This window comes from Eschrichtius robustus, chromosome 16 (genome assembly GCF_028021215.1).
Source record: "Eschrichtius robustus isolate mEscRob2 chromosome 16, mEscRob2.pri, whole genome shotgun sequence".
NCBI lineage: Eukaryota > Metazoa > Chordata > Mammalia > Artiodactyla > Eschrichtiidae > Eschrichtius > Eschrichtius robustus.
The window spans coordinates 24,771,496-24,797,760 of record NC_090839.1 but is presented as its reverse complement, the minus strand read 5'-3'; the positions used below and the strand labels follow the sequence as shown (position 1 = coordinate 24,797,760).

Here is a 26,265-nt window from a genome sequence, read left to right as displayed (position 1 = left end):
TTTGTGTACTACAGAATCAACAGACCTGTTTAAGAACTCTCTGACCACTCTCAGAAAAGATAGTCAGAAGTTGAGTAGGACCCCTCTCCATTCCATCCAGGACCTAGACAGAAAGGAAAAAGGGCAAAGAGGAAGAAGAAAAACATCAGAAGACAAGACTTAATACATAATCCCAATAAACCTATTCAAAGCAAATTTTTGTGACTGGCCAAATTCCTTCTATCACTGTTTCTGCTAATTTCACTCTAGAAAGAGTTGTAAAAGACATGACATTACCTACAGCCTCAAGTCCAGTGATTTCTTTTAAAGGAAAGCTTATCATAATCACCAAGGAAGCTTTTTCAAAATACAACAGCAGTGGTTATACAAGTATGTTCATTTTATAATTCATTATCCTTATGATTTGTGTACTTTGCATTATGTGTGTCATACTTCAAGTAACAAGTATCAAAAAACAGATACATTTGTCCTGGGCAGAACCCCTGAAGGATTCTAATTAAGAAGGCAGCAGAAAACAGTCCCACAGAGGTTACATGATTTGCCCTAGGTCACATATGTAGTTAGCTACAGACTTAGTCCTTCTTGTCATTTTCCTACTCTTTCTGTTGTAAAACTGTAAATATGCTAATAATATTAAACTTTTAAATTTAACATTTACTCTTATTCTCTGAAAAAAAATTTTATTACACGTGACTACTGCAAAAAACAAACAAGTAAACAAATAAATGGAAAACACAGATGTCCTGGGTTCACAACTGTGCATCATCGCAGCTGTTGCACCATCCATATAAGGAAATTAAGTAAAGTCTAATGCTCATCCAATGATTTCCTAACTGCAGTATCCATTTTTTATGTTTCAATACAAATGTCAAATGATCAGTAGTAAAATTAACTGAATAAATCCTGAGAACAGACTAGCATTATTTATAAATAATGAAACACAGGGTGACAGAATGGAAAAAGAGCTAGGCTGAGCATGGCAGGATGAGTGTGCCCCAAGTTCTAGTTGTGACCTTCTCATAAAGTTGTATGATTTGGGGCAGGGTACAATCTCTCCGTGCCTAAGACTCCTAAATTATAAAATGAGAGGATGGATCACTAAGCTAGAGCTAAAGAGAATCACAGGTTCCTTCTAAATTTAAGAAAACTCAAGGACTATTTATCAGGAAATTTAATTATTTTCTATATGCTTTCACATTAACAAATAATATCTCTACTCAAATGTTTTAAGTAGCTTTGTAAAATAAGAATCCTAGAATTCCTCTGGCACCTGCTTCATAAACACAAGCATGTTCTTCAGCTTGTGTCAAATACAAATCTCCTAGATTTGTTGTCTAGGTGCAAGACATCTCCCTCTCAAATATGGCTAATTAACAATACCCTTGATACTTTACCACCACCACCATGAGACTTTTTTGCATGAGTTTAACTTTATATTTTGAAATCATTTCAGATTTACAGAGCACAAGCTATTTTTTAAATAGAAAATATATGTGTAAAGAAGTCCCTCACAGGGGGCTTCCCTGGTGGCGCAGTGGTTAAGACTCTGTGCTCCCAGTGCAGGGGGCCCGGGTTCGATCCTTGGTCAGTGAACTAGATCTCACATGCATGCTGCAACTAAGAGTTCGCATGCCACAACTAAGGAGCCCGCTGGCCGCAACTAAGGAGGCCACCTGCTGCAACTAAGACCTGGCACAACCAAATAAAATCAAACAATCCATCAATCAACAAAATTCCTGTAAAAAAAAAGTCCCTCATAATTTCTTTTTTCTTAATTTCTAATCTACTATAATTTGAATACTTTTAATGGATGCATTTGTTCAACCTCCGTTTACCAACCACCTACTATGTACCAGGCACTCTGCTAAACAGTTTCCTGCTCCTGAAGTTACTATATAAGAAACAAAAACATTGTGGAAAGGATAATTTAAATAATATTTTCATGAATACCTAGGTCTGGATATTACACTTATAGTACTTTAAAAAGTTGGTCTTTTAACCACATAGCCTTAAATGTTTCAGGATAAGGCATTTTTAAAAGTATATTAATAAACAGTTAAATGTGAACTGTGAAAGACAATTTGCTATGGCACAACTAATTTAAGATCCAATTCCATCCTCCCTACACCCTCTTATAGGATTCTTATAAAACTGTTACATGCTTCCTGTTCGCAAGTCCAGGGTTCCCAAGGGAAAATTTATGCAAACCTCCAGCCAAATCATAGAAACTTAGTGCCCTGAAAAGAGCAACAAAATGCCTGTCAAGGAGACTGGCATTTCACTACTGTAACAACCCTGGTTTGCTCTTGGTAGGGATAATAGACAATTTAAGAGATTAGGGAATATTAACATTAAATCTTAAATTTCAATCCTGACATTTTAGTATAAGAAACAAAAAATAAATTTGTGAAATGCAAAATGTGAAATCCCTAAAACTACTCATGCTAACACAGACATATACGGTTGACCCTTGAACAACGTAGGAGTTAGGGGCTCTGACCCCAGGCGCATTCAAAAATTTGAGTATAAGTTTACAGCCAGCCCTCCATATCTGTGGTTTTATATCCATGGATTCGACCAACTGTGGATGTGTAGTACTGTACTATGTATTTATTGAAAAAAAAATCTGCGTATAAGTGAATTGGCACAGTCAGACCGTGTTGTTCAAGGGTCAACTGTAGTTAATAATTTTAATTGAGTACAATATAAACTAACAGATTAAGTCAGAAGTTCAATGAGAGTTTTCCCATCTTGTTAGATACCACAGTAAATGGATAAAGTAAAATGTAAAGAAAAACTACTTTATATGTCATGTTCTAATTGTGAACCACCACATTCTTTCATTCATAATAAAGCTTCAGTCGAAAAACAATGCAGGGGGACTTCCCTGGCAGTTCAATGGCTAAGACTCCGCGCTCCCAATGCAGGTGGCACGGGTTCGATCCCTGGTTGGGGAACTAAGATCCCGCATGTTGCACAGAGTGGCCAAAAAAAAGGGAATTCCAGTCTTTTAACCCATGCTGTAATATACAAATGACATTGAAAAGCTGACCAAATCCTACAATCTAGGAAGTAATTTTAAAAAAATTCCCTAAATATAACTTGATGAGACTGAACACCATTAGAGGTCCCTTGGTAATCATCCGCTCCAATACCCTCATGGAACAGACAAAAAAATTAAGGCCCGAGTAAATAATTTGTCCAAAGCTTCTTAGTTGTAGGGAAGTCTTTCATTTCATGTATGACACTTCTTTACAAAAGAAATACTTCATTTTAAAAGCACTAGAGAAGCAGGTTATATAATGATAATGAATGTTGCCTTTCCTGAAGAAAGTGTTGGCAGACAACTTGAGAAAACAATCGCTTTTTTTTCTCTATTAAGTTTCTAACAAGAAACTGTTAAATCATGAAATCTGGGCTCTAAATTACAAAAGTCCTTAGGCCATCATTCTAAGAGTCTGCCAGTGTTTCTTCTTCTCCACTGTTTTAACACAGAGTCATCCCTCGGTATCCATGGGGGACTGATTCCAGGACCGCCCCGCAAAACCAAAATCTGCAGATGCTCAAGTCCCTTATATAAAATGCTGTAGTATTTGCATATAACAGCACAACTTACCCATATACTATAAGTCATCTCTAGATTACCTATAATACCTAACACAACGTACATGATATGTAAATAGTTGTAAATACAATGTAAATAGTTTCCAGCCAAATAGTTTCCAAAAACTTGACAAATTCAAGTTTTGCTCTTTGGAACTTTCTGGAATTTTGGGGGGGAATGTTTTCAATCCCTGGTTGGTTTAATATGCAGATGAGGAACCCATGGATACAGAGGGTCAAGTGCATTCACAGTTTTGTCAAGCCTTTTTTTTTTTTTTTTCTGCTTTATGCTCTTACAATTGTCACTTTCTTTTAAAATCAAACACTGGAGTACTTAGATCAGCTTTCAGCTACAGCTAGCCTGTAGCTACCATTTCATCATTATTGATGACCCAGAATACACTTGGCAAACCTGCAGACAGAACTGTTATTAGATGAATACACTATTATTTTTAAACACAGGTAGAGCATCCAAACTGACTTGGAACAACCAGAAAAGCATTTTTTCAAAATTCAGGAGAGATTACTTAAAATAATCTTATCCCTAAATAATGAAGAAGAGATAATTTTTTGATCAGGAGAAGAAATTCAATGGCATAATAAACAGGTTCATTTATATTAAAAAACAAAGAAATAAATTTCTGCCCCAGTTGCAAAAACAAGAAAAACAAAATTAAGGTTAAAAATTAACAAAACAAAAATATAGAAAAAAATTTAGAAGAATTATTAACTTCAGTGGAATGGTGGTGAGCAAGACATGAATCTAGAAATCATAAAGAAGAAGACTGACAGACATAATTAGATATTTAAAACAGTCTATATGTCAAAGAAACCACAAAGTCAAAAGCCAAATGAAAGGCTGGGATAATATATTTGCACAATGTGACAAAAAAGGGGTTAATACCCGAAATACACAAAAGCATCCCCAAATTGATTAAAAAGTAAAAAATTAACAACCCAAGAGAAAAATAAGTTAAAGGATTGGCAAAGATGATTTGCAGAATAGGGAATGCAAATTGGACAATGAATGTATGTGATTTATTAATGGTCAGGGAAACGAAAATTAAAATAAGAAAACACTTTTCACCCAGCTGATAGGCAAAAACTGAAAAGATACCTGTTATCCAGTGCCAGTGGGAATAAGAACTGCAACCACCCTTATGGAAAATAACCTGGCAGTTCATAATATTAAAATAACCCATACTTGGGAATTTATCTGACAGAAGTAAAAGCTTCATTTCTTAAAGATATATGTATAAAGATGTCTACTGTTTGTGATGGGAAAAAAGATCGGAAACAACCTGAATGCCCATTGAGAGAAATCTACATAAATGGACTATTATGCAGCACGAAAAAATGAATTAGATATCTGTTTAGTGATATGGAAGAAAATGTATGATACCCTATAAAGTAAAAAATAGAAGTTGTAGTATAATGCATATGGCATCATGAAAATCTTACAAAATAAGACAGAATATGAATCAGTATGTATATCTGTGTTTCTAAGAGCATAGAGAAAAACATGGAAGAATCACATTAGGCTAGTTGGGTATGCTGGAGGATATGAACTGGAGAGGAGGGGATGGTTGGCTTTCTCTTTGTGCACCTCAGATGATACCCAACTTGTTCAATAAGCCTATACTGCCTTTGTGGTTTGAAAGGAAAATCCTATTTGAGCATTATTTGCAGCAGAAAATGGAATAAAAAAATCTACAATAGGAATGACAGAAAAAAATAGCTATTTAAAATTGATAAAGAATTGGTATATAAAAGACAGCCAAATGAAACACTCAAGAGGACAAGAAACAAAAATAAATTCTGAGTGCTTCTGGGGTGGGTTTGTAAAACAGCTTATGCATTCAGGATTTACCTCCATTTCAAAAAGAAAAATAAAAGAAATTTTTTATTCAAGAGCTTTATGTTTCTCAATCTTGCCTGCTTAGAATGCTTTTTAAAAAAAATTAATTAAGTAATTTATTTATTTTTGGCTGCATTGTGTCTTCATTGCTGCGCATGGGCTTTCTCTAGCTGTGGTGAGGGGGGTCTACTCTTCGTTGCGGCATGGGGGCTTCTCATTGTGGTGGCTTCTCTTGTTGTGGAGCATGGGCTCTAGGCGTGCGGGCGTCAGTGGCTGTGGCACGTGGGCTCAGTAGTTGTGGCTCTCGGGCTCTACAGCACAGGCTCAGCAGTTGTGGGGCACGGGCTTAGGTGCTCCATGGCATGTGGGATCTTCCCGGACCAGGGATCAAACCCATGTCTCCTGCATTGGCAGGAGGATTCTTAACCACTGTGCCACCAGGGAAGTCCCTAGAATGATTTTTAAAATAGCAAACATGACTAATCACAAAATTCTGTCGAAGAAATGCCCTCTATTACATATTTGCAATCTGTAAGGTGGTTTTTTTTTTTTTTTGGTTAAATTACATTTGATTTTAGTTATATTTTGAAACTTGAAATTTATCTTTTATAACAATGCACCATTCTTTGTTACACTGTATAAAATTTTAAAATGCATAGTACAAACTTGAAAATATCAAATCTACACTGAACAAAGGGTCAAATGATATGAAAAACTGGTTCAAACAAGATTGAAAAATACTCATCATTGATAAAAATTTTTTAAAAATTTGTTAGTTACAAAAGAAAAAAATGCAACTTCGCAATGGAGAGATCTGGCAGTCACAACCTTAACCCTATGATCAAAGTTATCATCAACAGTGGGACAACCAGACATTTATGCACCTCATGATATGATGCAATGTAAAGATTATTTATTAAATATTTTTGCCAAAATGTTTAGCTAGAATCTAATCAAGTCTTAAACCTTCCAGTTTAGGGAAATACAAGGAACAAAAGAACAAGTTAAGGGACTTCCCTGGTGGTCCAGTGGTCAAGACTCCGTGCTCCCAATGCAGGGGGCCTGGGTTTGATCCCTGGTCAGGGAACTAGATCCCACACGCATGCCTCAACTAAGAGCCCACATGTCAACGAAGATCCCACGTACCGCAACGAAGACCCAACACGGCCATAAATAAATAAATAAATAAAGTTTAAAAAAAGAAAACAATCAGATATATCCAGGATGTGGGACATACAACAAGAAAACTGCTCGGATCTCAACAAGTCAGTGCCATGGGGGAAAAAAAAGGTGAGGAAGCAGATAAGAAATGCGAATTGTTCCAGGATTAAAAAAAAAGACTACAAAAACAGCAACATACAGATACAATGCATAGTTCTTAATTTGATTCCACTTTGAACCAGGCAGTTATAAGTCACTATGGAGACAACTGGAGAAACAAATATAGACTTAATGTTAGAAACATTAAGGAATTACTGATAATTTTGTTCGGTGTGATAATGGTGTTGTGATAATGTAGGAAAATGTTCTTATTTGTAAGAGATACATGCTAAAGTATTTAAAGGCATAATACTATGATGTCAATTTTATTTATTTTTATTTTATTTTTTTTTATTTTTTGGGGGCTGCACCACGCGCCATGCAGGATCCTAGCTCCTTGACCCAGGGATCGAACCCACGCCCCTGGCATTGGAAGCACCAAGTCCTAACCACTGAACCGCCAGGGAAGTCCAATGTCTTTATTTTTAAAAGGTTTAACATAATAAGTATATAAGTAAGCATATGGCAACATGCTGAATAAGGGTGTTCATTGTACTATTTCTGGGAGGGTGTTTTTGGTATGTTTGAAATTTTTCATAATAAAACATTTAAAATATCAAAACTCCCACAAAACTGTGACACACCACTATTATACTAGAAGAAAAAAATTATAAAATCTAATATTAACAACTGGTAGTTGTTCTAAAGAATAACAATATGGCTAAAAAGTGATATTCTTAGACTTAATTGAATTATTTTAGGGAATATACTCTAAGAAAAAAATTGGGGGGGGGGTTATAAAAAGGTGTTACAGCAGTATAATTTAGAATTGCAAATCAAAAATAAAAACATACTGGAAATCATCCAAATGCCAAATAACCAGAGAGTATTTAAACTTTATTATCTATTCATTAAAAATACTAACTATATGTGGAAAAGTATATCAATATAAGGCCAAATGAAAGAAGACTATAAAAAACTATATGGGGCTTCCCTGGTGGCGCAGTAGTTGGCAGTCTGCCTGCCAATGCAGGGGACACGGGTTCAAGCCCTGGTCTGGGAAGATCCCACATACCGCAGAGCAACTAGGCCCGTGAGCCACAACTACTGAGCCTGCGCGTCTGGAGCTTGTGCTCCGCAACAAGAGAGGCCGCGACAGTGAGAGGCCTGCGCACCGCAATGAAGAGTGGCCCCCGCTCGCCGCAACTGGAGAGAGCCCTCGCACAGAAACGAAGACCCAACACAGCCAAAAATAAATAATTAATTAATTAATTAATTAATTAAAAAAAAAAAACTATATGAAAAGACCATATGCATATGATGACTAGGACATTATGTGTTTATTTGTCTGTAATATTTAAACATAATTTTAGAAATTTCATGAAGACACATGCTCTTAGAGAAAATATAAGCAATGCAAATATAGAATCAGGAAGAAATGCCTGGGCACAAATAAGGAAAAGCACCTGAGCACTGCTGACCACAATTTGAATGAATATTCACAATTTGAATACAGTCCTATCGTGGACAAAAGTCAACATAACTATCATTTAAAGGACACAGAAAACGAAGGTATCATTGGCTTGGATAGTACATAATCTTCCTCAATTCTTTCCATTAGTCAGATGTTTTTAAAAGAGATGGAAAAACTGAAAAGCGTTCAGAGAAAACTCAAGAGGTAAAAAATACGATGGAAACTAGGTGATTTTGAAGAAAGGTTTGAAAGAAAATGAAGAACAACATGATTATCAATATTTAAATCCATAGAGAGGCTTTTGAATAGAATAGAGACCCTAAAAAGCAGATGTATCTCAAGGCCCACAGATGACTGACCAAGAGGCTAGTAAAACTCTCATTTGTTGTCGTGGTATTTTTGTTTTTTACATATGAGGAATACCTTGACTGTCTTGGTGAAAAGTTACTGGCATAGGCAAATGAGGGAGGCTGCGTGTGTTAAATCACTGACCATCTGTTTTTCTTCAGGGTGTCTACTCATCCATGTTCACCTGATCATAGAATCTTCCTAAAGCGTGCATTAATTATCCAAAGTTTGAATTAGTTATCCACCATTTCAAAATTCTGCAAGGCTATACTGCTGCCACACACTACCCACTCAGCAGCATTCAAATATCCTAGATCTGGTGTCTAGGACCCGATACAATACTCTGGCTTCATCTCCTCACAACTCAATACACCAGCAAACCAGACTTCTCTATCTCATTTCCTAAATATTCCTTATGCTTTCCTGTGTCCATCATTCCTCTGGTTCTTTTTTCCTTAACTCATTTCGTTGCAATTTGACTCTTCCATTTAATTAGTAAATTTTAATTTAATACTTCCGTATCATGTCACCTGTTTTAAGTTGAATTGTGTCTCCCCAAAAGATATTTAAAGTACTAACTCCCAGTACCACAGAATGTGACCTGATTTGGAAATAGAATCAGTACAGATGCAATTAGTTAAGATGAGGTAGACCCCCAATCCAATATGACTGGTGCCCTTATAAGAGAGAAATTTGCACACAGAGACAGAGACACACAGGTAGAATGCCTGTGACAACAGACACAGAGACTGGAGTGATGTAGTCGCAAACCAAGAATTGTCAAGAATTGATGGAAGTCGGGATTTCCCTGGTGGCACGGTGGTTAAGGATCCGTCTGCCAATTCAGGGGACATGGGTTTGAGCCCTGGTCCAGGAAGATCCCACATGCTGCAGAGCAACTAAGCCCGTGAGCCACAACTACTGAGCCTGTGTGCCTAGAGCCCATGCTCTGCAACAAGAGAAGCCACCTCAATGAGAAGCCCGCACACCACAACGAAGAGTAGCTCCCACTCGCTGCAACTAGAGAAAGCCTGCGCGCAGCAACAAAGACCCAACACAGTCAAAAATAAATAAATAAATTTAAAAAGAATTGATGGAAGTCTCAGAGGGAACGTGGCCCTGCTGACACCTTGAATTCAGGTTCTAGCCTCAAGAACTGTGAGAGAATAAATTTTTGTTGTTTTAAGTCACCCAGTTTGTGGTAGTTTGTTATGGCAGCCCTAGGAAACTAATATACCACCTTTTCTAGAAGCCTTCCCTGATTCTCCAAGTAGAAGTGATCTCTCCTGAACTCCCAAAGCACGAACTATTTCATTTAAAACACGCTTTCCCCTCTTTTTATGTTCACTTCACTTCCCCAAATGAATTTGATTCTTGGAAGGCAGAAACTAACTAATCAACTGTATACAGCCCTCAACAGTGGTAGGCAGTCAACATATACTGACTTTTTCTACACAGTTAATCTTTCTGATTGTAATGCTTCTGAATGAGTTATCCCCACATACACTGAAGAGTTAACCATAACCTAAAAGAACTCAGATGAAGGCTCATTTTCTTTAGGAAGCATCTCTAAATTCAAATGTACTTATATTAATTATATCAATATATTTCACATCGATATGTGCATGCATGTATATGTACATACTACCGACAGCTAATACCCACAATGGAAAAGAATGTTTATTTAATAAATCCACTATTTAAGGTCCATTGACTTGTCTTATTAAGTCTACTCAAATGCTGGTTTACCTAACATCTTCCTACCTTTACTGGTATTTGGTATTTCTTTGTGTCTTTGAATTTCTCCCAATGTTTGAATTTTTAAAGTCTGTATTTTACAGAAGGGACACAGAATTACTTCCAAATAACATTTAAAATTATGGCAAGGGACCTAATCTTATGAATAATTTCCCTAAGTAAAATCCAAAACAGGAATCTGATTCACAAATTTGCAACAAGTATTTCTTCCTGTGAGAGACTGCTGCTGACTGATCTTTAGAAAATGTACATAAATGGTACTATGGAACTAATATTCAACAGGTTCAGTGTCAGTAAAGGAGCTGGTTACTGGTAACTTTTGTTGCCTCTTTGCGTATGGGGGGATTTGCAGCTGACTAATGCTGAATACAAACCTAAATATCTATTTAAAGTATGAATACCCTTTGAATTTGGTGATCATTAATATTATTAAAACTGACATAGTTTTTCTCCCAGCTTTATTGAGATATAACTGACATAAAATATTGTGTAGGTTTAAGGTGTACAATGAGATGGATACACATATACAGAGAAATGATTATCACAAGAAGGTTAGTTAACATATCCATCACATCACATAATTACCATTTTTAGGTGTATGGTGAGAATATTTAAGATCTATTCTCTTAGCAACTTTCAAGTATGTAATACAGTACTGTTAACTATAGTCACCATGCTGTATGTTACAGCCCCAGAACTTATTCATATTATAACTGAAAGTTTATACCGTTTGGCCAGCATCTCCCCATTTCCCCCATCTCCCAGCCCCTGACAACCACCATTCTATTCTACTCTCTGTTTCTATGAGTTTTTGGGTTTCTAACTAACATAGTTAATATTAACTGATTGTTAATGTTCTAACTGACACAGAATATACAATTCTTCACAAGTTAAAAAAGATGTGGTTCTGGCCTTTTGCTTTTATAGGGTCTATATATAAAACATAGCTTATCACCAAATTATAAGGCTGCATTTACTCCCTTCAACAAAGCCATAGTACTCCCTTTATGTACACATCTATATATACCTCTAGTCATTTATTAATTAACTCAGCAAATGTTTACTGAGCTCCTGGGCAGCCACCTTAAGTCCTTTTTAGAACAAGGTAAGGTAGAAAAAGATTAAATTTTTAAAAATAAATAAATGTGCCAGACAACACAGTAAGTAGACACCACAGCTGAAGGAAGGGAGAGAGAGACAAAGAGATAGAGCCCCAGCCCTTAAGGAACAAACAATCTAGTGAGGAGGGAGAGAGTAAACTAGCTCCATATCTCTCCTTTCTCCCCATGCTGCTCCTACACTCCATGACCAGGCTTACTTTCCTAATGTACAGATTTCATTATGTCACCGTATGGTCAAGAACTTTTGATGACTTCCCATTACCTAGTCAAACAATTCCAAACTTCTCAGCCTGGAACTGAAAAGGATTCAAAGCTTTCCATGTATAGCATGCAGAGACTAAGAACACAGGCTTTGGAATTAGACTGCCTAGACCCAAATTCATTCTCTGTCAATTGTTAGTTTTATTTCTGAGTTTCTTTGTCTATAAAAAGGGGATAAAAATTGGTGCCTATCTCACAGGGTTGTTGTGAGGATTAAATGAAATGCCACTTATGAAATGCCTGGCACATTATCTGGCAAGTAATACACATGTAAAAAATGAGAGCTACTGCTATTATTATTGCTGTTGTTCAATCTCCATTTCCAGCCTCAACTTCAACAACAGCCCTGTGACAGTCCTGATCACCAACCAAACTAGACTCTTTACTATCTCCTAAACACCCATCTCTACACTCATGCTTTCACTCAGCCTGGAAAAATACTGTCTCATCTCTAAGTATGAAGATCCTAACCGTTTTGGGCAGTCCTGCTTAAAGGCCACCTCTTTGAGGTACCATCCTCTGATATCCCAGCTCCATAACACGTTATATATACACCCCACATGACACTGAAATCCTGGCTAGATTAATCCTTGTATTCTGCAAAGTTCTAGCCCAATGTACGTGGTAGGGTTCAATAAATGTTTGACAAGTGAATAAATGCCTATATTTCCTCTCTGTCATCCAAATGCTCTCTTGGAAAATAGCTCCATATCGTAAGTAAAAAGATCTCTTCTGTAGTATTTCATAAAGCTGGTCAGCTAGTTTTCTTTTCTATTACCAATGTGGTAATTTCTAATACAGTACCCAGCACATAGTAGATGCCTAAATATTCAGTGATTTGAATTTCATCTCATCTTTTAATTTCAATTATCAATTTATTCATTATGACCAAGAATGATTCAGCCTTAGAAACAGATTTTAGTTTTTACCTGCCCACAAACTCATCTGTCAATTTCTGGCCATCCTGACAATATCCCAATATGTCATTTATTGGTTTAGGAGAGGTAATATTTAAAACTTCGGTAAATTTAGAACCAGAAAATCAAATGCCTATAGGATGATAAAGTAAATGAACAAAGCAAGAGAGTAGTGAGGACTGCAAAGAACTACAGGGAGGAGTTCTATTCCAGCAGATAGTCTAAGGCAGCAGCTAAAATTAAACAGCAACTTGGAAGCATCTCCTGCAACACTTAACTCTCAGCCATTCTGCTTTGACCTGAAAATCAAATTAATTCTACAAGTGTGTTGAGCATATTGAGCTTCCACTCTGTGCCTAGGAATCTGAAATGAACAATAATGCTAAATAACAGCTAACATTATTGAGCATTTTCTAGATGCCACACTGTTCTCAAGTTATATGAATTAACTTACTCCTCACAAAAACTCTATTATTCTTACTTTAAAGATGAGGAAACTGAGGCGCAAAGAGGTTATACAACTTGTCCAAGGTACACAATTAGCAAGCAGTGCAGCTGGAAATAGGACCTTAGATAAGACTTCACCAAAAAAGGGCTCATAATTTGAAAATAAGTGCCATTCAATAAATGGTGCCGGGAAAATTAATTGTACTTAGGAAAAAATGAACTGACCCTACCTCACACCGCACACAGGAGTCAATTCCAGATAGAGAGCTAAACATAAAAGGCAAAACAATAGAGATTCAAAAAGATAATATAAAGAATAACTTCAAAATCTTGGGGGCAGAAAAGATAGATAAATTTGACTTTATTAAAATTCAGAACGTCTTTTTTCTCCATTTTATTTATTTATTTATTTTTGAATTTTTGAATTTTATTTTATTTATTTTTTTTATACAGCAGGTTCTTATTAGTTATCCATTTTATACATATTAGTGTATACATGTCAATCACAATCTCCCAATTCATCCCACCACCACTTTCCCCCCTTGGTGTCCATGTTTGTTCTCTACACCTGTGTCTCTGTGTCACTACTTCTTCTTAACAAAAGACAGCTTACAGATTTAAAAAGATTAGCAACAAATTGGGAAATGGTATCTGTAATACGTATAACCAAGGAAGGATTAATAATCAGAAAATATAAAGAAATCTTTTGAAAAAGACAACCCAATAGAAAAATGACAAAACAAGCCCCGGCAAGGTCTAAACTGTAAAAACCTGGCACTAACCACAGTTGCCACAATGGACCCCAAAACAGTAAACCTTGGCATCACTGACCAATATAAAATACTTGGTGGGGGGCTTCCCTGCTGGCACAGTGGTTAAGAATCTGCCTGCCAATGCAGGGCACACGGGTCCGAGCCCTGGTCCGGGAAGATCCCACATGCCTGCCGCGGAGCAACTAAGCCCGTGCGCCACAACTACTGAGCCTGCGCTCTAGAGCCCGCGAGCCACAACTACTGAGCCCACGTGCCACAACTACTGAAGCCCGCATGCCTAGAGCCCATGTTCCGCAACAAGAGAAGCCACTGCAATGAGAAGCCCGTGCACCGCAATAAAGAGCAGTCCCCACTCGCCGCAACTAGAGAAAGCCCGTGCGCAGCAACGAAGACCCAATGCAGCCAAAAATATATAAATAAAATAAATAAATTAAAAAATAAAAATAAATGTAAAGATTTAAATAAATAAATAAATAAAAATAAAATACTCAGGGGTCTATGTCATGCTGCAGATACGCAGAGCATGGGGAACCCAGCCAGAAAGACAGTGTCAAGATGGTTATTCTTCTCATGTAGGAACTGGATGGTAAATCAGAAGTTTAATGTCCAACATTCAGACACACAGATCAGGAACCGGCAAACACCTTTGGTAAACGGCCAGAAAGTAAATATTTTTCAGTTTTGTGAGCTATATATTCTCTGTCACAACTACTCAACTCTACCATTGGTACTGTGAAAGCAGCCAAAGACAATATGTAAATGAGTGTGCCTGTGTTGCAATAAAACTTTATTCACATAAATAGGTGGTGGAACAGATTTGACCTATGGGCCATAGTTTGCCAACCCCTGACATTGATAGCTGTGATTTTCCTATACTCTAGGAATATTTTCCCAGTCTTTTCACTGTTGACACATATGATTTCCTCAAGCAATAAATGACATCACACTTGACAGTTTTGCAATGGTTTCCAAAAGTCTATTATTCTACCAAAAACCATCTTCTCCCTTATCTGTGACAATTCTTACTCACTTTCCTTTCACCCTTTTTTTTAACCTCTTTGACAGCCACCACCCCAAACTAGAAATCGAAAAAACTCCCCCTCTCTCTCATCACTCACAATGTAATTATATCAATACCTGAAAAGTCTAACTCTGTTCAATGCTCACAGCTTCTGCCTTGGTTCAGGCCCTCATTCCCTCATTACTTCTTCCCTGATCTCCCAGCCTACCCTCCCTGCAAAACATATCCATTTATCTCCTAAAAATTAAACCTCATCGTAACTCCGCTTCTTGAAAGCCTCTCTAAAAGCTAAGGATTCAGTCCAAATTCCTTAGCAAGGTCCTCCACAACCAGGTTCCAAACAACCTTCCCAGTCTCATCTCCAATCACTCTTTCACACACACACTATACTCCAACCACATTAAATTACATTCCCTGAAAATGCATGCCCTTACCTGAAAGCTCTTCTTTCCAATTCTGCATCTGGCAAACTCCTCTACCCTTCACGACACATCTCAAGTCTCACTCGTTTCCAAAGCCTTCCCTGATTCCCTGATTCCTAGGGCAGAGACATGCTTACCTGTGTCCTCAGAACCTATGATAACTCTCCTTTGGCATTTAACATCCTGAACTGTCATTGTTTACTTGTTCACTTCTCTCATGGGACTGAATATCCAAAGTGAAAAGACCCTGCCCTGCCTTAAAGACCTTTGATTCCTCAGAGCCTAGCATAATGGTTGACATAATAGATATCTTAGCGCATAGTAAATGTCTGTTGAATGGAAGACATCCTTTGTGGTTCCTTAACCTGGGGTTCATAGATGGGAGTCCACAGACAGAATTCAGGGGCAGGGGGGAGGGGGATCTGTGAACTTGGATAGGAAAAAAATTACCTCTTTATTTTCACTAACCTCTAACTGAAAGTTACCATTTTCTTCAAATATGAATGTAGGCAATAAACCGTTCTGGTATTAGCAGTATCTGTGATTCTGCCACAGTAGTCACAGATATCTTTATATCATATTACAGTTATTGCAAATGTCTTAAAGAATTATTTATGTTCATCTGATATAATTATCAGACCCACCACTAGATCTGATTTCATAATTTGCTGATAAAGAAGTATATCTATATTACTATATCACAATTTGTATATTGTGGTAACTGTATTTCAACATAATTGGTTTCTCTATAACCCAATGTATTTTGTTTTATGCAATTAAAAATATTATTCTGAGAGGGATTCATGAGCTTCGCTAGATGCTAAAGGGGCCCATGGTACAGACAAGATTAGGCCTTCCTGCATTAGAAAGACCCAAAACAAATGAATTGTGTTGCTGTATAAGGGTACTGAACATACATTGAAAATTTTATTGCTATGAACATCCTCATAACCTTTTTGTTGAAAGTCTTTTTTGATTATATGGGAGCCCTGGGACTACTGTATCATGACTGAGAACTCTCTCATAGCCCATGGGGACTTTGAACTCTTCACTATCATAATCAAACTTCAATTAAAGTTTGATCATGATAGGGACTTCCCTGGTGGTGCAGTGGTTAAGAATCCGCCTGCCAATGCAGGGGACACGGGTTTGAGCCCTGGTCCGGGAAGATCCCACATGCCACGGAGCAACTAAGCCCGTGCGCTACAACTACTGAGCCTGCGCTCTAGAGCCCGCAAGCCATAACTACTGAGCACAACGAAGACCCAATGCAGCCAAAAATAAATAAATTAATTAATTAACTAAAAAAAAAAAGTTTGGTCATGATAGAGATCCTGGGTCTTTACCCTTGTTCACTGCTATTTTTTTAGGCTTTTTGTGTCCTTTTGCTGTACAGCAAACACCTAGAAGAGAAGGAGCATCTCTTAAAACTCTACAAAGTTGTAAGTCAAAAGGATCCTGAAGATAACTTCTTTGCACCAATGCAAGTGCACTAGAAATGATCAAACAGCTGGTTACCTATAGTTTTCCTGTATCCCCCTCAGTTTCTGTACTGACAAACTCACCATAAAAATAAAATAAATTACTTAATACTTCTTTGCTATATGCTGCCATGCTTGACTTCTTAACACTTTTCTCCCACCTGGCAAATTCCTCTAAGGCAGTGGTGGTGAATCAGGAGGCAACAGGCCTGAGTTCCAGTACTACTTCTGCCATTTACTGGTAAGATCTCGAGAAGTCAACTTTACCTGTCCGTATCTCAGCGAAAATCACTACATGATCTGAAATCGTTACATGATCCAAGGACTTTGTAGTTTTTACACATTCACTCCTTTACCATTCTCACCAGCTTCGATAATGCCTTTCTGATGACCTCCCCAGGTGACACTGCTCTTAAAAAACAGTGGGCTGTCCCCTTCCTGGGAAGACACCTTGGGTCACCGCCCACAAACAGCCCGGTCCCTCCTTTTAAAGACACAAACTCCCTAAGTTGATGGAGGCTCTCTCTCACCTTGCACACCAGTTACACTCTGCTTCCCTTTTGCTGGCCAGCTCCTGCACCCAAACCTCAATCCCCCTTCTCTTCTTCATCAAAGCCTTACTTTTTTCTGTTGCTCTCGCCAATAAGGAGTGGAGGATCCTGGGGGCATACATGTCCTCAGTCCCTTGGGAGTTACACGGACTTGCCCCGCGACTCTGAGGACTACCCCAATCTGATACCCGCCTCAGTACCGAAAGGGCCCCCAATTCTAATTAACCCTTTCACCACCCGCCGCAAAGAACTGTCCCAGCCCTGCCAGCCTGAACTCAAATCCTACGCCCCTCCGCGCCCTGCCAGCCTGAGGTCCCACGGCCTAACCCAGCTCCAGGTCCTGCACCCCTAACCCCACCGATCCTGACGCCGGTTCCGTTTGGACCCAACGCTCCTTCTCCGCGACCCCGGCCACGACCACACGTCCGGCTCCCGCCAGTTCTTCGGACCTGGAGCGCCACCCTGTGCAGACCCCGACTGGCTCAGCACTCCCTCAGCGCCCCAGACACCGTGTCCCGCACCCTCCCCAACCCTGCCGGACCCCCAGCTCTCCCCAGCACCCGCGCTCGCAGGCCCCGGGCCCGCTCCCCAACATGGCGACGGGGACACGAGCGCGGCGGGCGGGGCGGCTCCGGGCCGGGCCCGCACAGGGGCCGTGCTCCACGGTCCGCCGGCGCCATTTTCCCGCGCCGGACCCGGGCGGCGCCTCCTTCCCGCGGAGCCAGCCGGGCCGGCACCGCAGACGCCCAGCGGGCCCACCCCTTACGGGCCCGCGTCGCCGTCACCTCACCTGAGCGCGGCCCCTGCCCTCCCGGGCGGGCCTCGGAGCACCGGCCCGGGCCGTGCGTGCCCGCGGCCCTCCGTGTGTCCGTCCGTCCGTTCGTCCTCGCGTGCGCCCGTCTGTCCGGCCGTCGGCGCCCGGCCGCCCGCAGCCCGACCCGGCTGGGCCTCAGGGAGCCGGCGGGGAGGGGGATGGGCCGGACCGGGCCGGGGAGGGAGGGGGAGGGAGGGAGAGAGGGAGGGAGCGCGGGAGAGGGCGGGGCCGACCGGGGGCGGGGCCTTGGTCACGTGACCAAGAGTCTCCAGGAGCGCGGGGCCGCGCGGGGCCGAGCGGGGTCGAGTGGGCCAGAGCGTGTGCCAGCTCAGGTGGGTGCAAAGCTCAGAGCCGGGATTCAATGGGTTTGTCTGTCTCCTGGAGCTGTAATATCGCCAGTGGCTGCTGCCCCCACTTTGGAGTCGCTGCACAGTCCTATAGGAGCTCTCTAGCTGAGTGTCCTTGGGCAAGTCAACTCTCCAAGTCTCGGTTTATGCACCTGAGATATGGAGGTAATAATAGTCTTTGCAAAGAGGAAATGAGGGAAAGCATGGAAAGCAGTTGGCAGAGTGCCGGACACATAGTATCTAATAACGTCAGTGGTGATAAAGATAACCTTTAGCCTTTATTATTTGCCTATAAGTCCCTCTCTACTTTTTCCCTAGCAAGCTCGTGGGTACAAGGGAGTGTGGCCCCCCTCCCCTCTCCCCAAATGTCAAGAGGCCTCCCCAGCACTGGGCTTGATGTCTGTCATACAGGCCTGGATTCAGATCTGGCTTTCACTCTTGATGGTTGTGGGATTTTCTTTGCCTCAACCTCAGCTTTCTCATCTGTAAAATGGGAGTTAAGGGTATATTACAAGCATCATGTTAGATAGAGGAGCAGGTGGATTGTTAGCTGATTACACAGCTCAGGCATATTGGTCTCATCTAAGAAAAAGAGTTAGGAGTCCTTTCATTCCACAAATATTTATTGAGTACACACTATATGCTTCGACTGATGCAGTAGCCATCTAAGGCCTTTCCACATTCTCCCCAGCTCCCCTCCAATCTATTCGCCACCCTGCTATCAGAGTAATGTTTCTAAGTCAGAAATCTGATCATGTCTCTCCCCTACTTAAAACTATTTGATGACTCACATTGCTCTTAAGATAAAGGCCAAATAGATGTCTCACTCTTGCCCTTCCCACATCTCCAGACTTATCTCAGGGCCCTCTTCCCCTCTCTCTGGACTGTAACTACATTGATCTTCACACATTGTACTTCCTTCCTTCTCAGGACCCTTGCACATGCTGATCCTTCCTCCTGAAATGCTTCCCCCACCACCACCTTAGATAATTTATCAGCCTTCAGATCCCAGCTCAAATATCACTACCCCAAGGACATCTTCCCTGAGGACTCCCCAGGCAGGTTCTTACTTGTCCTCAATAGGACTCACTAGGTTATTGCCTGTCTTCGCCATAAGGATGTGGACTCCATTAGGAGGGAGACGTTATCGATTTTGCTTACCCCCGTTTCCTCAGCACGTAGCACAGGGTCTGGCACAGAGGAGATGCTCAGTAAATATTTGTTTCTGTACTGGGCCCAAAAGGGCAGAGAAAAATAAAGAGAACCACAGATGGCCAAAAGGGGGCACCTCAGGCGCTTGAGCCCATGAAATTAACATCAAAAGGATTTACAAGAGCCTGGAAAAAATTTTTTAAGCTTTTTCTTTTAACTTTTAAAAAGTGAGGTATGATTTACATACATGAAAATGCAAACCTCTTAAGTGTATACCTAATAAACTTTTACCTGCGTTCCTGTGTTACTACCACAGCAGCAGCTGTGGAAAACAGTTTGAAGTTTCCTCAAAAAGTTAAATATAGAATTACCATCTGATCCAGAAATCCTGCTTCTGGATATTTACCCCAAAAAAGTAGAAGCAGGGACTTAAACAGATATTTGTACACCCATGTTCATAGCAGCATTATTCACTATAGCCAAAAGGTGGAAGCAGCCCACGTGTATCAGATGAATAGATAAATAAAATGTGGCATACACATACAATGGAATATTATTCAGCTTTAAAAAGGAAGGAAATTTTGACATGTGCTGTAACATGGGTGAACCCTGAACACATTATGCTTAGTGAAATAAGCCAGTCACAAAAGGACAACTACAATACTATATGAGTCCTCTTACATGAGGTTCCTAGCGTAGTCAAATTCATAGGGACAGAGTAGAATACTGCTTGCCAACAGCTGGAGAGAGGGGGTAATGGAGAGTTACTCTTTAATGGGTACAGAGTTTCAGTAGGGAAAGATAAAAAACGTTCTGGAGATGGATGGTGGTGATGATTGCACAGCAATGTAGTGTACTTAGTGCCACAGAGCTATACACTGAAAAAATAGTTAAAATGGCAAAATTTATGTTATATATTTTTTATCACAATTTTAAAAAATATGCCAGGGCCTGAGCCAATATCCTCATTTTTTTGCCTTATTATTCATGTCCTTAAACCAAAGGAGGTTTTCCTGGTATTAGCAAGGATGTAGGGAGCTAGCAGCCAGGGGCCCATTTGGGCACCTAAACATCCCATAGGTGAAAATAGCAGGAGCATAGGTAACATAGATATGTGTTGCCCACATGAAGGCAGCAAAGGAACAGAAACAGGCCATGAAATGGCACTAGGTAGAGCACAGTGATTACAAGATTCGACTCTGAAGTCAAAATCCTCAAGTTCTGAGACCTTGAACAAATCCAAAGTTCTCGTCATACAGATGAGGGAACTTGGACCAAAAGGAAGAAAAATGACTCATCCTGTAGTGTCCAAAGTGTTTTTTCCTTTATTTTGTTTGTTTTTAAATCCTTACATGGTTTGTATTTTGTTTTGTGTTCCCAACAGACTATAAGCTCCCCAAAGAAAGTATTTTTGTAATATCATCACCTGTAATATAACTTAACTTTTTTTGTGCTGCAGTTGCCTCATCTGCAAGGTGTGGATAATTAGGGTACCTTACAGATGAGGATTAGAAGATTAAATGAATTAGTAGTGGATTAAATGAATTAGTAGTGGATTAAATGAATTAGTAGATATAAAATGTTTAGAAGAGTGCCTAGCACTTATGATAGCCTCAACAAGCAGCAGACTAATAGAGGCCTCTGAAGAGGTTACCAGGCTATTTCACAAAATGTTTTGAGCAAGGAAAGCAGTCCTAAGACATCAAGGACTATTCTGGATTCAGATTTAGATAAAGAAAAAGTAAATCAATTTTTCTTTGATGTGAACAATTTGATTGGCATTTATTGAACTTCTGTTTTCATATGTTTGTCCAATGGGCTTAAGCTTTGCAGTGATAAGATTGATAGTGAATACTTAAAACCATGTTTTTAAGAACAACATCAAACAGGAAAAAAAAAATGAAGATAGAATAAAATCACTTAGAGAGCATCAACATTCTGCTGTCTGTGGGATTCATCACAACAGTGCCAAATGACAAGGCTATCTATCACCTTTGGTTTGGCGAATTGTGTCTTGCAGGAGGACATCACTTGTAAATGGGTGCCACTCACTGGTAGACATTGTAATGTGTAACTTTATTATGGTAATTTACCAGTAGATGGCAGTAAAGTGACTTGTTATTACACAATCAGCTCAACAATTTTCAGACAATAGGAAAAAGATTGCTCTTAGGAAGAAAAGATCGAAAAATAGAAATATAGTGATAACTACATAATTGAAAAAAATGGAATAGTATCAAGAAATGACCACAAAGGGGGCTTCCCTTGTGGCGCAGTGGTTGAGAATCTGCCTGCCAATGCAGGGGACACGGGTTCGAGCCCTGGTCTGGGAGGATCCCACATGCCACAGAGCAACTGGGCCCGTGTGCCACAACTACTGAGCCTGCGCATCTGGAGCCTGTGCTCCGCAACAAGAGAGGCCACGATAGTGAGAGGCCCGCGCACCGCGATGAAGAGTGGCCCCCACTCGCCGCAACTGGAGAAAGCCCTCACACAGAAACGAAGACCCAACACAGCCAAAAATAAAAATAATAAATAAATAATAAATTAAAAAATTAAAAAAAAAAAAAAAAAAAAGAAATGACCACAAAAAAAGGAGAAGTATTCTTAGGACTTAAAAACCTGATCTCAGGGCTTCCCTGGTGGCGCAGTGGTTAAGAATCCACTTGCCAATTCAGGGGACATGGGTTCAAGCCCTGGCCCAGGAAGATCCCACATGCTGCGGAGCAACTAAGCTCGTGCACCACAACTACTGAGGCTGTGCTCTAGAGCCCACGTGCCACAACTACTGAAGCCCACGTGCCTAGAGCCCGTGCTCCACAATAAGAGAAGCCACTGCAATGAGAAGCCCACTCAATACAACGAAGAGTAGCCCCCGTTCGCTGCAACCAGAGAAAGCCCATGCACAGCAACGAAGACCCAACACAGCCAAAAATAAAAAACAAACAAACAAACAAAAAAACCTGATTTCAAAAATATTCTGAAAATTTAAAACTTTTTATTAGAGTATAACATAACGACATGAAAATACACAATTCATAAGTGTAAATCCTGAAGAATTTTCACAAAATGAACACACATGTCCAAACATCCAAATCAAGAAATAAAACATTACCAGCCCCACAAAAGCCCCTTTGTTCTCCCTTACCAGTTATTACCCACACCCCTGAGGGTAAATAATATTCTGACGTCTAACTTCATAGATTAGGCTCATCGGGTGTTAAACTTTATATAAACGGAAGCATACAAAATGTGCTCTTTTGAGTCTGGCTTCTTTTGCTCAATTTTGTGTTTTTGAGATTCATCTATATTGTTGCATGTAGTTGTAGTTTGTTCCTTTTCATTGCTTCATATGGTTCATTATCTGAATTTGTCACAATTTTTCCATTCTACTGATGATGAGCATTTCAGTTTCCGCTTTAGGTCTTTTTTTTTTTTTTTTACTTTTGGCTGTGCTGGGTCTTCGTTGCCCAGGCTCTTTGTTTCGGGCTTCTCTCTAGTTGTGGCATGTGGGCTTCTCCAGTTGTGGTGCGCGGGAACCAGAGCACATGGGCTCAGTAGTTGCGGCACACAGGCTTCTCTCTAGTTGCCGCGTGTGGGTTTAGTTGCCCCATGGCATGCGGGATCTTAGTTCCCTGACCAGGGATTGAACCTGCGTCCCCTGCATTGGAAGGTGGATTCTTAACCATTGGACCACCAGGGAAGTCCCTAGTTCTATTTTTAATAGTACTGTTATGAACATTCTTGCTCATGTCTTTCGATAAATGTGTATAATTTTCTGCTAGATATATACCTAGGGCTAGGATTGCTGGGTTTTAGAGTTTGCATGTGTTCAGCTGTTGTTGATATTGACATATTCTTTGTCTTTTTAAAACAGCTTTATTGAGATACAGTTCACATACTGTACAATTCACTAATTTAAAGTGTACAGTTCAATGGTTTTTTAGTATAGTCACAACCAGATAGGTCCAACCATAACCACAGTCAATTTTTTAGAACATTTTCATCATCAAAAAGAAAGCCTTAGATATCTAGATATTGCCCTCCTCCCAATCCCCCATTTTTCCATCCATAAGCAATCATTAATTTGCCTTCTGTCTCTATATATTTGCCTATGCTAGGTACTCCATACAATACATGACCTTTTGTGTCTGGCTTCTTTCACTTAGCATAATGTTTTCAAGGTTCATCCATGTTGTAGCACATATCAGTATTTCATTCCTTTTAATGGCTGAATAATATTTCATTGTATGAATATACCACATTTTGTTTATCAATTCATTTGTTGATGGACATTTGTATATCTTCTTTGGAGAAATGTCTTTTCAAGTCCTTTGCCCATCTTTTAATTGGGTTGTTGAACTGTAAGTGTTCTTTATTTATTTGGGGTACTAGACCCTTATCAGGTATTTGGTTGCAAACATTTTTCTCATTTTTTGGGTTGTCTTTTCACTCTCTTGACAGTGTGCTTTGATACACAAAAATTTTAAATTTTGATGCAGTTTAGTTTATCTATTTTTTTTCTTTTGTTGTTTGTGCTTTTGGTGTCATATATAAGAAACCATTGCCAAATCCAAAATCATGAGGATTTACTTCAATGTTTCTTTCTAAGAGCTTTATAGTTTTCGGTCTTACATTTAGGCCTTTTATCCATTATGAGTTACTTTCTGTATGTGGTATGAGTTAAGGGTTAAACTTCATTCTTTTGTATGTGAATATTTAGTTGTATTAGCATAGTTTGCTGAAGAGACTATTCTCCATTGAATGATCTTGGCACCCTTGTGAAAAATCAATTGATCATAGATAGGTTTATTTCTGAACTCTCAATTCTATTCCATTGATATGTTCATCCTCCTGCCAGTACCACAGTGTTTTGATTCCTATAACTTTGTAGTGTAGTAAGTTTTGAAATTAGGAAGCTTCATATCTTAACTAAAATATGAAGGAAATACCAAAAACATCCAACTTAAGAAGCAAACAGGTGAAAAGATATTCCATGCAAATGGAAATCAAAAGAAAGCTGGAGTAGCTATACTCATATCAGATAAAATAGACTTTAAAGTAAAGAATGTTACAAGAGACAAAGAAGGACACTACATAATGATCAAGGGATCAATCCAAGAAGAAGATACAACAATTATAAATATATATGCACCCAACATAGGAGCACCTCAATACATAAGGCAACTGCTAACAGCTATAAAAGAGGAAATTGACAGTAACACAGTCATAGTGGGGGACTTACTTTAACACCTCACTTACACCAATGGACAGATCATCGAAAATGAAAATAAATAAGGAAACAGAAGCTTTAAATGACACAATAGACCAGATAGATTTAATTGATATTTATAGGACATTCCATCCAAAAACAGCAGATTACACGTTCTTCTCAAGTGCGCACGGAACATTCTCCAGGATAGATCACATCTTGGGTCACAAATCAAGCCTCAGTAAATTTAAGAAAATTGAAATCATATCAAGCATCTTTTCTTTTTTTTTTTTCTTTTTTTTTTTTTTTTAAATGACGATTAGGCTTGGCAAGTTTTTTTGTTTTTGTTTTTATTTATTTATTTATTTATTTATTTATTTATTTATTTAAGGCTGTGTTGGGTCTTCGTTTCTGTGCGAGGGCTTTCTCTAGTTGTGGCAAGCGGGGGCCACTCTTCATCGCGGTGCGCGGGCCTCTCACTATCATGGCCTCTCTTGTCGCGGAGCACAGGCTCCAGCTGCGCAGGCTCAGTAACTGTGGCTCACGGGCCCAGTTGCTCCGCGGCATGTGGGATCTTCCCAGACCAGGGCTCGAACCCGTGTACCCTGCATTGGCAGGCGGATTCTCAACCACTGCGCCACGAGGGAAGCCCTCAAGCATCTTTTCTGACCACAATGCTATGAGATTAGAAATGAATTACAGGGAAAAAAACGTAAAAAAGACAAACACATGGAGGCTAAACAATACGTTACTAAATAACCAAGAGATCACTGAAGAAATCAAAGAGGAAATCAAAAAATACCTAGAGACAAATGACAATGAAAACACGACGACCCAAAACCTATGGGATGCAGCAAAAGCAGTTCTAAGAGGGAAGTTTATAGCTATACAAGCCTACCTAAAGAAACAAGAAAAATCTCAAGTAAACAATCTAACCTTACACCTAAAGAAACTAGAGAAAGAAGAACAAACAAAACCCAGAGTTAGCAGAAGGGAAGAAATCATAAAGATCAGAGCAGAAATAAATGAAATAGAAACAAAGAAAACAATAGCAAAGATCAATAAAACTAAAAGCTGGTTCTTTGAGAAGATAAACAAAATTGATAAGCCATTAGCCAGACTCATCAAGAAAAAGAGGGAGAGGACTCAAATCAATAAAATCAGAAATGAAAAAGGAGAAGTTACAACAGACACTGCAGAAATACAAAGCATCCTAAGAGACTACTACAAGCAACTTTATGCCAATAAAATGGACAACCTGGAAGAAATGGACAAATTGTTAGAAAGGTATAACCTTCCAAGACTGAACCAGGAAGAAACAGAAAATATGAACAGACCAATCACAAGCAATGAAATTGAAACTGTGATTTAAAATCTTCCAACAAACAAAAGTCCAGGACCAGATGGCTTCACAGGTGAATTCTATCAAACATTTAGAGAAGAGC

The 26,265-nt window shown here is 39.4% G+C and overlaps 1 protein-coding gene across 9 annotated transcripts in view; it reads right to left on the bottom strand.

Annotated features, from left to right (window-relative positions):
- Positions 1–18,283, bottom strand: part of NCOA6 (nuclear receptor coactivator 6) — a 99,363-nt gene extending 81,080 nt beyond the window's left edge. For 6 of the 9 annotated variants that reach the window (XM_068565540.1, XM_068565539.1, XM_068565545.1 and 3 more), the window contains exons 1-2: positions 18,086–18,283; positions 26–103 (exon numbers count right to left, since the gene is read on the bottom strand). The gene's annotated coding sequence lies outside the window, so the exon portion shown is untranslated. The remainder of the gene's footprint in view (positions 1–25; positions 104–18,085) is intronic. The other 3 variants (XM_068565542.1, XM_068565541.1, XM_068565543.1) reach the window with 1 other exon arrangement.
- Positions 18,284–26,265: the final 7,982 nt, after the last annotated feature.